Source organism: Symphalangus syndactylus, chromosome 11 (genome assembly GCF_028878055.3).
Source record: "Symphalangus syndactylus isolate Jambi chromosome 11, NHGRI_mSymSyn1-v2.1_pri, whole genome shotgun sequence".
NCBI lineage: Eukaryota > Metazoa > Chordata > Mammalia > Primates > Hylobatidae > Symphalangus > Symphalangus syndactylus.
The window spans coordinates 59,463,658-59,479,797 of NC_072433.2; the positions used below are offsets into that span (position 1 = coordinate 59,463,658).

At 46.5% G+C, this 16,140-nt stretch overlaps 1 protein-coding gene and 1 non-coding gene across 3 annotated transcripts in view; one reads left to right on the forward strand and one right to left on the reverse strand.

Moving 5' to 3' along the window:
• The window catches only part of CACNG3 (calcium voltage-gated channel auxiliary subunit gamma 3), a 106,453-nt gene that overhangs the window by 26,057 nt on the left and 64,256 nt on the right, over positions 1-16,140 (reverse strand). The gene's annotated exons all lie outside the window — the stretch shown is intronic.
• On the forward strand, positions 3,830-3,962 carry LOC129457917 (small nucleolar RNA SNORA1). Its single transcript, XR_008649454.1, has one exon. It is a non-coding gene; the product is annotated as a small nucleolar RNA SNORA1 (small nucleolar RNA).

A 16,140-nucleotide genomic window follows, 5' to 3' on the forward strand; every position in this document is an offset into this window, starting at 1 on the left:
AAAAGTTTAGAAATTAACTGGACATGGTGGCACACACCTAGAGTCCCAGATGCTCAGAAGGCCAAGGTGGGAGGATCACTTGCATCTGGGAGATTGAGGCTGCAGTGAGCTATGATCACACCACTACACTCCAGCTTAGGTGACAGAGGAAGACTGTATATAAAAAAAAAAAAACAACAACAACAACAAAAAAGGAAATCCTAATGCCTAGGATGATGGTATTAGGAGTGGGGCCTGCTGGGACATGATTAGGTCATGAGGGTGGGGCCCTCATGAATGGGATTAGTGTCCTTATAAAAGAAACTCCAGAGAGCTCTCTTGTTCTCTTTCTGCCATGTGGAGATACAGTGAAAAGACAGCTCTCTGCAACCTGGAAGAGGGCCCTCACCTGCACCCCACCAGCCCGGAAGAGGGCCCTCACCAGCACCCCACCCGGCAGGCACCCTGATCTCAGACTTCTAGCCTCCAGAACCATGAGAAACAAATTTCTGTTATTTGCAAGCCACCCATCCTATGGTAGGTACTTTGTTATAGCAGCCCAAATGGACTAAGACACCTTCTTCCCCTCAGCCTTGATCTCTTCATTTTAGTTTTTCTTTTTTTAATTTTAATTTTTTTTTCAAGGTAGAGATGGGGTCTTGCTATATTGCCCAGGCTGGTCTCAAATTCCCGGCCTTATGCCATCCTGCCACCTTGGCATCCCAAAGTACTAGGATTATAGGTATGAGTCACAGTGCCTGCACTTGATCTCCTCAGTTAGAAAATGTTAATGACTGGCTGGGCACAGTGGCTCACGCCTGTAATCCCAGCATTTTGGGAGGCCGAGGCAGGCAGATCACAAGGTCAGGAGATCAAGACCATCCTGGCTGACATGGTGAAACCCTGCCTTTACTAAAAATACAAAAACAAAATTAGCCAGGTGTAGTGGCGGGCGCCTATAGTCCCTGCTACTCGGGAGGCTGAGGCTGGAGAATGGCGTGAACCTGGGAGGCAGAGCTTGCAGTGAGCTGAGGTCATGCCACTACACTCCAGCCTGGGAGACAGAGCCAGACTCCATCTCAAAAAAAAAAAAAAAAATGCCAGTGATCTCCAGATTGCTGGGGTTTCTTTCTTTGTGTGTGTGTTTTTTTTTTTTTTTTGGAGACAGAGTGTCACTCTGCTGCCCAGGCTGGAGTGCAGTGGTGCAATCTCGGCTCACTGCAACCTCTGCCTCCCAGGGTCAAGTGATTCTGCTGCCTCTGCCTCCCGAGTAGCTAGGACTACAGGTGCGTGCCACCAAAATTGCAAGAGCTCAGGGCCTAGGGTTAGGCAGACCTTGGTTTTATGACTCAGTTTCCTCTTCTATAAAAGTATTCATTGGGCCGGGCACAGTGGCTCACGCCTGTCATCCCAGCACTTTGGGAGGCCAAGGCAGGCAGATTTTTTTTTATTTTTATATTTTTTTGTATTTTTAGTAGAGACAAGGTTTCGCCATGTTGGCTAGGCTGGTCTCCAGCTCCTGGCCTCGAGTGATCCACCTGCCTTGGCTTCTCAAAGTCTGAGATTACAAGCGTGAGCCACCACTCAGCCTGTTGGGGGTTTCAAAAGAAATCATCATATTATCCATGTTTGTTGAGATGTGCTCTGCCAGGCCTTGGGTAAAGGCTCTTTGGGTATTCCTCACAATCCCATGAAGGAGGCACTATTGTTGGTCATAGGATGGGCTGAGGAGCATGGATTTTGGAGCCAGAATGAGTGAGTTTGAATCCCAGCTCTGCAAGTTGCTTAACTTACAAGTGCCTCAGTTTCCTCCTTTGAAAGCTGAGAATAACAATAGGAATAGAAGAGTCAGTGTTCGTCAAGTGCATTAGAGCAATGCTTAGCACATGGGAAGCGTTATGTATGTGGATGTCAATTCAATAAATATGTTTATTTTATTTTATGTATGTATGTATGTATTTATTTGAGACAAAGTCTTGCTCTGTTATCCAGGATGGACTGCAGTGGCGTGATCTTGGCTCACTGCAACTTGTGCCTCCCAGGTTCAAGCAATTCTCATGCCTCATCCTCCTTAGTAGCTGAGATTACAGGTGCCCGCCACCGTGCCCGGCTAATTTTTGTATTTTTAGTACAGACAGCGTTTCACCATGTTGGCCAGGCTGGTCTTGAACTCCTGACTTCAGGTGATCTGCCTGCCACAGCCTCCCAAAGCGCTGGGATTACAGGTGTGAGCCACTGTGCCTGTCCCAATGAATATCTTTATAGAAGGGGAAGCTGAGTCATAAAACCAAGGTCTGTCTAACCCTAAACCCTGAGCTCTTGCAAAATTCTCTAAATAGCACTAACATAGTGCCAAGCACTGGGAAGAGGGTTAACAAGGGGCAGTTATTAATATCATTATCTCTATTTTGGGCATGGGGGTGAGAGGAAACCAATGGAAAATTGGAGGGTATGGCCTTCTTCATCCTGCCCTCCCCCAGACATGGGTACACATGTGCAGACCTGTGCATGTGGGTGCATGCATGTGTGTGTATTCCTACAGAGCGCTAACCCAGGCAAGGAGCCCCAGGAACCATCACTCTCGGGAGGGAATAGACCTAGACCAACCTGCTATGTCAATTTTGGCCAAAGGCCAGACAGAGCTTTCTAGGTCATTCAAAGACAGCTCTGAATTTAGTGGATCTGACTTCAAGTCAAGAAATACTGGATCCAGAGCAGAGAGGCCTGGGGAAGTGAGACTACCATCCAAGGCCTAATCTTTCCAAGTTTGCAGTCCTGAAGGGAGATCCTAAATGGGGAGCGGAGACAGGTTTCCCCAGGATGTCCCCCCTCCAGTGGAAGGAGAGGATATCAGTAGAGCCTCTTGATGGTCTTCTCACATCCATCTCCTCTGCACAGCCCACACGGAGGGTCAGATTTTGGTGGGGCAGATTTTGGTGGCTGTGAATCCACGAATCTAACAGAGAGACATCACTTCAGAGCAGGCTCTGGACAGTCATGATGTGCTCAGAGTGAGGGCTGGCACTCCTCACCAGCCCACCTAGCCCAGCGACAGTGCCCGGAACCTGCTTCAACCCATAAACAGGGCCAATTCTGTAGCCAGAGCTTGACATCCATCTCAGCATGAGTCCAGCCAGTGCAACCACGTTCCAGGCCCCCAAAAGCCCAGCTTAGAGCTCAAAACAGAGGCCAACAGGAACCTAGGATCCAGCGTTGTAGGTCTTTTGCTAGAACTCTTTTGTGAAGATTTTTGCTTTATGATATCAGGAAGGAAGAGCAAATATCATGTGTGTTTATGCTTCCTGAGTACTTGGGTTAAGCCCTTGATTAAGAATGTTTGGGCCCCTGTTGTTACAGCAGATCTTTATTATCTGAGAATAAGGATACCTTACAACAGTGATTCTCCACATCGGTTCACATTGGAATTACTTTGGGAAGGGAGGCTTGAAAAATGCTGAGGCTGGAGTTCTACTCCCAGGGATTCTTACTTTATCTGGGCATCTGAATTCCTCTCCTCTCCTCTCTTCTCCTCTCTTCTCCCCTTCCTTTCTTTTTGAAAGATAGGGTCTTGCTCTGTCACCAGACTGGAGTGCAGTGGCACAATCATAGCTCACTGCAGCCTCAAACTACTGGGCTCAAGCAATCCTCCCGCCTTAGCCTCCTGAGTAGCTAGGATTACAGGTGCATGCCACCATACCCAGCTAATTTTTAAATTTTTTTTTTTTAGAGATAGGGTCTTGCTATGTTGCCCAGGCTGTAGATTTTTCAAAGCTCCTTGGGTGATTCTAACTGTGCAGCTAAGGTCAAGGACCACAGCCTTCAGGTGAGTCTACTCAAAAATAGGGACTAAAGCCTCTTTCTAGATGAGAATGGGCACTGTCGATCATGGGGTCTGAAAATTCTAAGTGGCTAAATTGAAACACAGGTTGTGCTTCCATAACAGTATATGTATTGCAGTGGCGACAATGAGACCTGTAACATTTTGAAAAATTTTTTAAGAGAATAAAATAAAAGAAAAAAAAACCCAGGGTCTCCTATTCATAGTAAACAATCAAGTCCAAAAACATGCTTCCGACTTTATCTGAAAATGAAATTATAATTCAGGAAAACATGCTGATTTTTTTCTGATCTTCTTTAACTATGTACTAGAGTGGACAAAAAAAGTAAGCTTTGTTGATTTTGGAGTGGCAGGGGTGGAGCATGCATAATTTTTCTGATAAAATCACATGGTAGTCCAGTATGAAATCTTTCCCTTCCCTGACAAGATCATAAAGTTTGACTTTCACAGCAGGATCATAAAATGGGTCATTTTTGCAAGACATATTTGAGCATGTCATCAGTTTTCCTAAGGGCTCCTGTTAATCCTTTGATATTCAAATCATTGGATGTGTCTATCACATCATCATTCTTGTCAATTTTCTCTTCTTCCATTGTTAGCTTGTGTCCCTCCAGCAGGCTCTTCTCTACCCGTGGTTAACACATCACGTTTTGCCTCCTATTTTCGTTGTATTGTCACGTGTTGACAAGAGCTGGCAATCAGAAACAGGCTGTCAGACAAAAACTGCGAATTGCAGAGTGTTAAATGGGGCAGGGGTGTGGAGTGGAGTAGGGAGGGGGTGCCTGTGTAGGGAATGATTTTATAACTGGTCCGGTCATGAATGCCCATATTCACATTAAGACAGAGTTTACTTGCCTGTCCGTGCAAACTTGCGCACACAGGGATTTGGATAATGAATTCATAGTAACAAGGACCCCGAGCTGAGCTTGGCCCCTGATCAAGATGAAGCACTTAGGGTACAGCAATTACAAATTACCGCTTCTAATAGAACAACGAGTCAGTTTCTGAGAAATAAACATTTTCTTCCAGTGTACAGAACTGTGGTTGATGCACATCCTGATTTATTCTTTTCTCATTTTTTTTTTTTTTTGAGACAGGGTCTTGCCCTGTTGCCCAGGCTGAAGGGCAGTGGCACAATCATGGCTCAGTGCAGCTCCAATCTCCCAGGCTCAGGTGATTCTCCCACTGCAGCCTACAAAGTAGCTGGAACTGCAGGTGCATGTCATCACCCTTGGCTAATCTTTTTATTTTATTTTTGTAGAGATGGGGTCTCACTATGTTGTCCAGTTGGTCTCAAAGTTCTGGCCTCAATTGATCTGCCACCTTAGCCTCCCAAAATGCTGCAATTATAGGCATGAGCCATCGCACCCGGTCCCTGATTCATTCTTTTGTTCAATAGATATCTGGAGAGGCACCTAGGTTGCTTGCGTTAAACACTGTTTCCAGCACTTGAAATTTATCAGTGAACAAAATAGACCAGGCTGTTATATTCTAGTGGAGAGAGATCTAGCGTAAACAAAGAAATAAATGAAACAAATGCATCACTAAAAAGGAAAAGATAATTTCAGTGGTAAGTTCCATGAAAATAATAAACCCTGGAGAGAATGTGATTGGGGTGGGGGAGGACAGTCATGAGATTTGGTGGACAGAAAGAGCCTATCTGAGCAGTCAACCTGAGTAACAAGAGGAAGCCACCCATGGGAAGATTTGAGGGAAGAGCCTTCCAGGCAGAGGAAACTGCAAGTGCCAAGGCCTTGGGGGAGGATGGCACTTTAGTGTGTTTCTAGAACCAAGACAAGCTCGGGCAACTGGAGCAGAGTGAGTGAGGGGGAAAGTGGGATGAGATCAGGCCATGAAGGAGCAGGCACACATCACCGAGCTTCTTACAGGCCAGGGTGCAGAACTGAAAAGGAGCATGTATGGTCTAGGCTTTGGAGCGTTTTCAGCACATGAGAAACACAATCTGATTTATAGTGTAAGAAATCTCTTTGCATGCTAGGAACTTGTGGAGGAGCAGGAATGAAAGTGCATCTTAGAGGAATCATTGAAAGTGACTTTGGGCCTTTTGGAGAAGCCACTGGTGATGGGGGTGGAACAGTAGTAATCAAACCAGAGTCTACAGAGGTATGCCTCATCGAGGAGGGTCCTACCTTAAAACCGAGTATGGGGAATTTAATGAGGAATGACTGTCCGTGCTACCTGTCTGTTTCTGCACATGATGAATAGGCTTGCTTCATTTCTAAAGAGCCTGGTTTTGAGCTCTTTGCTTGATTGGCCCATTGAATGGGTTTGGGAGGTTTAGAGTGCACTGTTTTCCTTGGTCCTTCATTATTTGGTTATTGAGGGTTTTGATTCTGGTTAGTCCTGGAGCTCAGAGCCAAGAGCCCAGCCCTTCCTAGCCTAGACCACAGGGCATGTTCACCAACACAGTACCTTGAAACTTTGTAGGCGCTGCTGTAGAAGTCACCAATTAGGTAGAATAGCCATGTGTTTGGAGTACCAGCAAAGCAAGGGTACAGAGAGAGAGAGAGAGACAGAGAGAATGACAACTATAAATTATTTGATATTTGACGTTTACAAAAAGCATTGAAATGCAATGGAAAAAAAACAGATGTGTGTTGATCTTCCTTACTTAACAGCTTAGGATTACTAACACTGGAGGCCTGTGAGGGTAGGGTGGTCACCCTGATCATTTCATTGCTTAGAGTGTCTGAAAGTCTTCTTAATCCTGCCTTGGCAGGCATTAAAAAGCATGCAGAACTCATCCTGTTTCCAGACCACTAGAGGCTTCTGGGGCTGTAGCAGGGGTTCTGGGGAGAAGGGTTGAAGAGAACAAGGGTCATAGCTGTGGCTCCTGGGTCTTAGCTGCTTTTTAACTGGTGACATCTCTCTTTCAGAGGTGCCTGGAAAAATTGGGTCCACCTGCATGAGAATCACCTGGGCTTTTCTTAAAACAAACAAACAAACAAACAAACAAACAAACAAACAAACAAGTGCATTCCTGGGCACCTACGCAATGCCCTGAATTAGAGGCTTTGAGAACCTGTGTTTTTGAACAGGTTTCTCCAAGATTCTGATGCATAGCAGAGTCTGAGAGCAGTGCAGTGACCTCAGGAGATGCTCCAGCCTCTGTCCTCAGATGGACACACCATATTGTCATCACATCACAAAAAACTTGCCCTAAGGGAGTATTTGAGACCCTGCCTGGAGGATAGGCAAGATAGGTTTGGGGATGTGGAAGGTTTGTGGGGAGGGTTATTTCCTCTTCGAAGATTTGGGATTGAGGCCTTCTGAGACTGATCTGAGGTCTCCCTACAAGCAAGCATCACAGCCATGGTGAGTCCTGAGTCCTTGACTGCAGCTGCGAGTGCAGAGCTGGTCTGTACCTTGGACTTGGGCTTCACTTTCATGAGCCAACAGAGTTTGACATGGTTTCCTAGTGCACCTATGCACACAGTCACTGGGATGCTCCAGCGGATGTGAGGGATGCTTATTGTGCGGCATTTAACTTATGCCTCATTACCAGACGCTACCAGTTGTTTTCTTTTCATTTCTTTTTTTTTCTGAGACAGAGTCTCACTCTGTTGCCCAGGCTGGAGTGCAGTAGCTCAATCTCAGCTCACTGCAACCTCCATCTCCTGTGGTTCAAGAGATTCTCGTGCCTCAGCCTCCCAAGTAGCTGGAATTACAGGTGCATGCCATCATGTCCAGCTAATTTTTGTATTTTTAAAGTAGAGACAGGTTTCACCATGTTGGCCAGACTGGTCTCAAACTCCTGACCTCAAGTAATCCACCTGCCTTGGCCTCCCAAAGTGTTGGGATTACAGGTGTGAGCCACCGTGGCCCAGCCACTACCAGTTGTTTTCTAATCCTGTAAGCAGCATGTAAATAGCACAATGACAATATAATGTGTAGAGGTTCAGAGTTTAAAATATTATTTTTGACCCTAATTCGACACTTTCTTCATTAACAAAGGTAATGCAGGAAGAGTTAAAAAAAAAAAAAAAAAAAAAGAGTGACGTCTCAACTCCTGAGAGACCTGGGCTTAGATTTCTGTTCCCTGCAAACTACATAAACATGTGCAGAATCAAACCTGCAAAACTAGAGCCTATGTTTAACTGTCTGTATAAAGAGCCACACTTTTTGACATTTTGTGAAATGTTAGCATTCTGACTATGCTAAGCTGAGAAAGACAAGAGAGCCTCCTGAATCTGTCTCCAGCTACCCTGGACTGCTCATTTCAACCTTCACTGGTCAGCTCTGCCCAGCGCTAACAGATTTACTCCCAAGCAAATCCATCCCGGGCCCTGACATTTATCCGGGGCTCTTTTACTCTCTTCTATTCATTAAGCATGGGCGGTTGCCATGGCAACCATTAACTGCACCTGACATCCAGGAATAGTTCTGGCGTTTTGAGCAAACACCACACTGGGATTTAGTTCTGCAAGGTAAAGACCTGGACGCCTCCCTCCTACTTGCGTGGACATCCTGGTGGTTCCTCCACCCCTGCTTGAATCTGAGCTGCCCCCAGGCCTCTTGGCTGAAGAAGGGAAAGAGGGCGGTGTCTCCTCCCCCAGATCCCCATTCTCCCTGCCCACTCAGCCCTTAGGATCTTTGCTAGTTGCCATATGATGGGGGTGTGGCGGGGGCTGTCTGTGAGTGGGGTGAGCCTACAGAAGGGTGTATGTGTTTGTGTGATGAAGTCGGGGTGAGAGTGGGGGGCATCCCAGGTTATCAGAGGTGGACGCAGACGCATTTTGGAAGAGCAAGGAATGTGAATGGGCACACGATGCCCGCGTGTGGATGTGACTCTGTGTGGATGCACTGGTGAGTACATGTCTTATGGCTGCCAGGCCTTTACAGCTGATGCTCTTTCTGCCTGGACCACTTTCTCCCAGCTCTTCATGGGGCTGTCAGGTCTTCACCTCACTTGAACATCTCCAGTCACTTTCTTTGCTAAGCTTGCGATGATCTGTGAGTGTGCTAAATATCTTGTTTATATTTATTGCCTACTTTATTTTCTGACTTCTTATTTCCTAGAATATAAGCACCATTGAATCCCAAATAGCCTGCACCCAACCTGGTACACAGTAGGTGCTTTATAACTGTGCCCTGAACATCGTACTATCCTTTGTATATGTCTGCAGGGATCTTGGGCAACTTCTTGTTGGATGGTGACAAAAGTCCTTAACCTGGCCTACGAGATCCTGTGTGATGTGTCCCCAGCCCCTCTCCAGATCTTTCTCACCAAATTCCTGCCGCACAGGCTTTGTTTTATCTTTCCTGCCTCAGGGCCTTTGCACGAGCACCCTCAGCCTCAATTATTTCTCCCTCTCCATCCTGCATTTGAGTAATTTCTATCTGGGCTCCAGATCTTACCAAAAATATGTCCCCAGGCTGATGCCATCCAATAATCTGCCCTCACAGCACCGCACCCTGTGCTTCTCTTTCTGGCACATATTGCAAAGGATTAATTATGAGTTTAATGATGTGTCTGTTTATTCCTGTCTATTGTAAATCCCAAGAGAGCATCTCTGTCTTGCTCACCGCCGTCTTCCCAGGACCTGGCACATAGTAGGTTGTTAAATAAACAAGTGGACAAATGAATGTATGGGATGAGTACTGCGTATTTCCTTCACGTCTGAATTGTTTTTATTTTGTTTGTTTTCTGAGACAAGATCTTGCTGTGTCACTCAGGAGTGCAGTGGCATGATCATAGCTCACTGCAGCCTCAAACTCCTGGGCTCAAGTGATTTTCCTGCCTCAGCCTCCCACGTAGGTGGGACTACAGGTGCTCACCAGTATGCTCCACTACTGTTTTCATTTTTTGTAGAGATGTGGTCTCACTATGTTGCCCAGGCTGGCCTTGAACTCTTGGCCTCAAGCGATCCTCCTGTCTCAGCCCCCCAAAGCATTGGGATTACAGGCATGAGCCACTGCACCCGGCCCGTTCTTTTTTTTTTTTTTGAGACAGGTTCTCACTCTGTCACTGAGGCTGGAGTGCAGCGGTACAATCATAGCTCACTGGTGAGGAGTTCGAAGTGAGGGCTCAAGTGATCCTCTCACTTTGGCCTCCCAAAGTGCTGGGATTACAGGCATCAGTCACAGCACCCAGCCTGGATGAACTGTCCTTTAAGCTTTGTTTATTGGCATCTCTTCACTGCCTGAGACTCCCTTTTATTCCAGAGCCTCTCTGAGCCCGAGTCTTCTTTTCCCCTTCCTTCTCTCATTGCTATGGCTTTTTTTTTTTTTTGGTTTGGAGCCCCTGCCTTGGCCACTCCTTAGAGACTTAGGACTTCACCTCTCTGCATGAGGAGGAAGCCAGGCTACCATCACATTTAGCGCCACCTCCTTCATCCCTGTCACCTGCTGCCATTAGCAGGGAGAGGCCAGCCTCTGTTTCTGGCCTGAGCCTCGAGCCTGGAGCCTCCAGTTAGGCGTCATTAGCTAGACTGGTTCAGGATCAGGTGGCAGGGGAGAGAGATCATGGCGTGTTTCTCTGGTCAACGGGCTGAGGTTACTGGTCTGTACCAGGCATCTGGAGGGAACATCTGTTCTAGCTGCCAGAGGAGCTTCCATTCTCCCTTCCACTGGTAAGGCTACCTTCATTCCACTGTAGGGAATGCCTTCTCTCCCACTTCAGCCTGTGCAGAGAATGAGGTGAGCATAGGGTGACTCCATTGTCAGTTTCAGAAGTGGGCATGTGATTCAGTCCTGGCCAATCAGAATTCTAAATTCTCCTGGCTACAGTGGTTGGCTAAGAGGGTGAGCACATGACCTAGCTCTGGCCAATCAACATGTCTCACCACCTTGATTGGAGTGATTGGTTCAGGGGAGGGCAAGTGACCAAGTTTGTCCAGTGAAGATAGTCTTGGAACCTTGGTTAGAAATGTTGAGAAAGAAAAATGTTGGCCGGGTGCGGTGGCTCACGCCTGTAATCCCAGCACTTTGGGAGGCCAAGGCAGGTGGATCACCTGAGGTCGGGAATTCGAGACCAGCCTGACCAACACGGAGAAACCCTGTCTCTACTAAAAATACAAAATGAGCCGGGCCTAGTGGCGCATGCCTGTAATCCCAGCTACTCGGGAGGCTGAGGCAGGAGAATTGCTTGAACCTAGGAGGCGGAGGTTGCAGTGAGCAGAGGTTGCGCCATTGCACTCTAGCCTGGGCAACAAGAGCGAAACACCATCTCAAAAAAAAAAAAAGAAAAAGAAAAAGAAAAATGTGATTTTCCATTGAGTGGCTAAGCTAGTGGGCTGGGGCTACAGTTGCCAAGCCTCCAACCGCCCCTACGTTGGAGACAGCAAGCTTGAGGGTGAAATCAAGGCAGAGATTTCAGAATAGAGCCGAGAGGTGTTGATGATCTGAATCTTGCTAATATCATTTGAGCCCCTGGCTCCAGCCGTGCTTGAAACAGGTAAACCTTGGGTATTTCAGTTCCATCAGCCAATAGCTTATGTGGCTGCTTACGCTTATTTGAAATGGATTTCTGTACTTTGCAACTGAGAGTCCTCACAAACTGAGAGTCCTCACAAACTGTGAGTCCTCACCTGTTTGGAACAGCAGCACCTACCATTTATTAAGCTTTAACCATGTAATAGTCTCCCAGTCCCAGCTTTGCCTCCATGCCTGCTCTGCAAACCTGAGCAACTCACATTACCATTTCTGATCTTGGTTTCCACAGTTGTGAAAAGAAGCTCATAAGCTCTACTTTTCCTACCTGTCGGGCTTGTTGTGAGCATCAAAGTGATGGGTATGAGGCAGTTCATAAACTGTGACTCACCAGCCCCTGCTGCGTAACAGTACTGAGCACCTTCTCCCAGCAGCAGAGCTCGCTGGGGTTGGCGGGGCTTGCGCTCAGCAATGCATTCCAGCTGATGTACGCCATCCCTGGGGTCTGGCTCCTAGGACTTGGGAAAGGGAGCTCCCAGGGTCCTGAGTGTTCCTGATCTCAGGAGTGTGGGAGAATAGAGTGGGCTAAAGATTGGTGGTGGGTGACTCTGCGGAATGTTAACTGATGTCCCCCTAACCCTTATTCCCATGTACCTGATGATGTTTCTTTTGTCCCAGGGAATGAGAACATCTCAGCAGATGCTGTCATGGATCAATGATCCAGACCACATGTACCCACCTCTGCTGTCCCCCAGAATTTAGATACCCCTCAAGGGAAGGAATTGGCTGAGATTAAAGAATTGGCTGATATTAAATTCCTGCCCTCTTCCCCCAGTAGACACAACTCATAACATAAATTCATTCATTCATTTCACTCAATAAATAGCTGCCCTGTGCCTGGCATCTCTGCAGGCACTGTGGCTCCGGGGGCATGACATAGAGCACTCTTGGTTCTTCCAAGTGGATGGGGAGGACAATGGAACAAATGACTTCCAACAGCAATCAGAGCTAAAAAGACCCTCAAGATAAGGGGCTCAGAGTGACCGAGGGTGATGAGGCAGGGAGGAGGTCTTTGAGGGGGCTGTGTGGCCTGAGAGCTGAAAGGGGAAAGAAACAGCCTCCTTGCAAATCAGGACAAGCAGTGCAGGCAGAGGGAAGAGGAGGGGCTGGTCCTGTAGTAGCATAAGCTGCTGCATGGAGGAACAGAAGAGACCCAGTAGGGAACAGCAGAGTAGAGGGAGAAGGAGGGAAAAGCTGAGAGAAGGCTGAGACCACAGGAGGGACAGCACATGGGCCACTGAGGAGCATTTATTCCAAGGGCAATGGGGGTTTCAGGGATTAAGCAGGAGAGTGATACGATAGGATATGCATTTTGTAAATGGTCCCTCAGGCTGCCAGATGGAGAATGATCTGGGGTGGGGACAATGGTGATTTGAGCTAAACTGGCAGCTGGGGAAGTGGGAGAAGCTGTTGCCTTTGGCTACGATGACATTTTTGAAGGCGGAGCCAATGAGACTTGGTGTGTTGGGTATGGGGAGTGGGGGAAACAGGCACCAATGATGTCTATGCTTTTCACCTGTGTGTGGCTGGGGTAAGTAGTGGTACTAGGAAATGAGGTGGAAAACTAGGCAAGAGGCAGGTTTAGCAAGGAAATGAAGAAACTAAGCTCACTTGCAGAAAAATAAAGTTATATTCACACACATCTGGGTTTGTGGGCTGAATTCTATATCCGCTAGAAATACAAGCAAGGCAGATGCGGGTTCAAATCCCAGATCCACCACTTGCTGTGTGACATTGGGACCTTTACCTTTATTGAACTTCAGCTTTTTATACACAGGGATGGCAGTGTCTTTCTAGCAGGCTTTATTGTTGTCTGGCTCTTTGAGAATTCAATAAAAAATGTATATAAGAAATCTAGTGGCCGGGTACGTTGTCTCACGCCTGTAATCCCAACACTTTAGGAGGCCGAGGCAGGCAGATCAGGAGTTCCTGAGGTCAGGAGTTCGAGACCAGCCTGGCCAACATGGTGAAACCCCATCTCTACTAAAAATAAACAAATTAGCCAGGTGTGGTGGCGTGCACCTGTAATCCCAGCTCCTCGGGAGACTGAGGCAGAAGAATCGCTTGAACCTGGGAGGTGGAGGTTGCAGTGAGCCGAGATCACGCCACTACCCTCCATCCTGGGCAACAGTGAGACTCTGCCTCAAAAAAAAGGACATCTGGTAAGGTTCAGGACACATTCTGAGTGCTAAGTAAAAGTTAGTTTTATTCTTCTTCCCTCTGCCCTTCCAGGCAAAGGTAATGACTCCATTTGTCTATTATTAATATCAACCTGTGGGAATGATGATCTTGACTTACTGAGAGTTGCTGTGATCCAACCTCAATATCAACTGCTTTATATAAACATGAAGTCAAACCGACCTGGGATTGCATCCTGGTACTACCCCGTAGTAACTGCATCCTTGAGCTAGTTATTCTACCGCTCTGAGCTTCAGTTTTCTTTGTTTAAAATAGGTGTAATGCTGCTATCCTCAAAAAACTGCTATGAGTATTAAAAGGCCATTGTAAAAATCAAAAAGCTTGGGAACATCTTAGATAATCTTTATTAGGGGATGGATTAGATTCACTAAGATACATCCACACTAGGGTCTAGTATAGGCAGCAATCATAAAGAATGAGGAAGCTCTGACCATCTGATGACCCAGAAAGATGTCCATATGGAACGCCTCATCTCTCTCTTTCTCTCTCTCTCTCTCTTTTTTTGAGTCCTGCTCTGTGGCCCAGGCTGAATGTAGTGGCTCAATTATGGCTCACTGCAGCCTCAACCTCCCAGGCACAAGTGATCCTCCCCGCTCAGCTTCCTGAGTACCTGGGACTACAGGCATTTGCCAGCATGCACAGCTAGTTTAAAAAGTTTTTTGTAGAGACAGGCTCTTGCCATGTTACCCAGGCTGGTCTCATATTCCTGAGCACAAGTAATCCTCCCACCTCAACCTCCCAAAGTGCTAGGATTACAGGTGTGAGCCACCACACCTGGACTTCATCTCATTTTTTTACAGCAAAAAATATATATGAGTGGATTGAAAGGCTGGTTATGTGAATGGTGGCCCTGGGAGTTGAGCAGGGCACCACCTGAGCAACTGTATAGAGGTATTTTGTGGCTTGCTGGCAAAATAGGTAGATATTAATTTAGATTATAGACATAATCACAGATAAAGACATGAATATAGATATGTCTCAATATGCACACGGAATGACTGAGAAAGTTACTTTAAGGAACCTCTGTGGGTTGGGGAGGGGGTAGAATTTGAGAAGCAGAAGGGGAAAAACTTTTGCTTCTTACACTCTCCTCTTAAAAGTGCTTTAGGAGGGAGTTTTACTTTTTTTTTCTTTTTGGCTCCATTTTCTTGTATTTTTCAAATGTAAAAGTCTTCTAAAAACAGAGCTAATGCATAAGAAAATGTTTAGCTAAGCACTGCCTGGCACGAGATTTGTATGTTCAATAAAAATGGCAACTAGAGAGAAAAAAGAGTGTGTTTAGTGGGGAGGGGGCAGAGGAGAAGACTAAGAGAAACCGTGGCTGTGAAGCATCCAGCTTCTCTTGGCAGCTTATGGCAGGTCCCCAAGGTGGCCGGGGTTCCTTTGAGGTGCTAATGACCTGATAGACTCATTCACAGGCACTGGCTGGGTGGTGTTCTCCCGGGGCATCTGGAGACAGTGCTCCTTCCTCACCTAACGAAGGAATGATGCTGACGTGAGCATTTCAATCCAAATAGGAGAGTGAGAGTCATCAGCGGGGCACAGGGTGAGGGTGAGGGCGGCTATGTCTGAGTTCCAGGCTCTTCCCTGCTCTCCTCCCGCCTGTCTGGTTCCCAATTCAGGTTCCCCCACTGAATTAGCTGTATAACTTTGGCAAGTGACTTAACTGCTTGAGGCCTCAGTTGCCTCATCTGGTACATGGGTATAAGCAGTCCTTTCTCATCCACACAGGATACATTCCAAGACCCCCAGTGGATGTCTGAAACTGCAAATAGTACCAAATCCTATTTATACTGATTTTTTCTCTACGTACCTACCTATGATAATATTTACTTTATCAATTTTACACAGTAAGAGATTATCAACAGTAACTAATAACACAATTATAACAGTATATCATCATAAAAGTTATCACTCACTGTGGCCGTAACTCTTGCAGTTTGAGATGTGATAGCAAAACTTGCCTGAATTTACTTTTCACAATTTCATGGATAGGAGATTCCTTCCCTAGATCTTAGCAACCTCAATAGATGATTTTCTTTTCTTTTGTAAGTCAAGAACTTTCACCTTTTCACTTAAAGGAAGCACTTGACAGCTTCTCTTTGGCATATTTGAATGGCAAGCATCACTACTCTTGTGCTTTGGGGATACTATTAAGTAAAACTAGGGTTACTTAAACACAAGCACTGTAATACTAAGACAATCCATCTGATAAACGAGGCAACTCTTTATTTTTCTTATTTATTTATTTATTTATTTTTGAGACAGAGTCTCACTCCGTTGCCCAGGCTGGAGCGCAGTGGTGAGATCTCGGCTCACTGCAACCTCCTCCTCCCAGGTTCAAGCAATTCTCCTGCCTCAGCCTCCTGAGGAGCTGGGATTACAGGCACATGCCACCATACCCTGCTAATTTTTATATTTTTAGTAGAGACAGGGTTTCACCATTTTGGCCTCAAGTGATCCTCCCACCTCAGCCTCCCAAAGTGCTGGAATTACACAAAAGCGAGAGCCACTGTGCCTGGCCTGATAACTAAGGTTAAGTGACTAACAGGCGGTTAGCATCTACAGTGTGGATACTTGGGACAAGGGAGGATTCACATCCTGGGTAGGACAGTGCAAGATTTCATCACGCTACTCAGAACAGTGTGCAGTTTAAAACTTACAAATTGGGC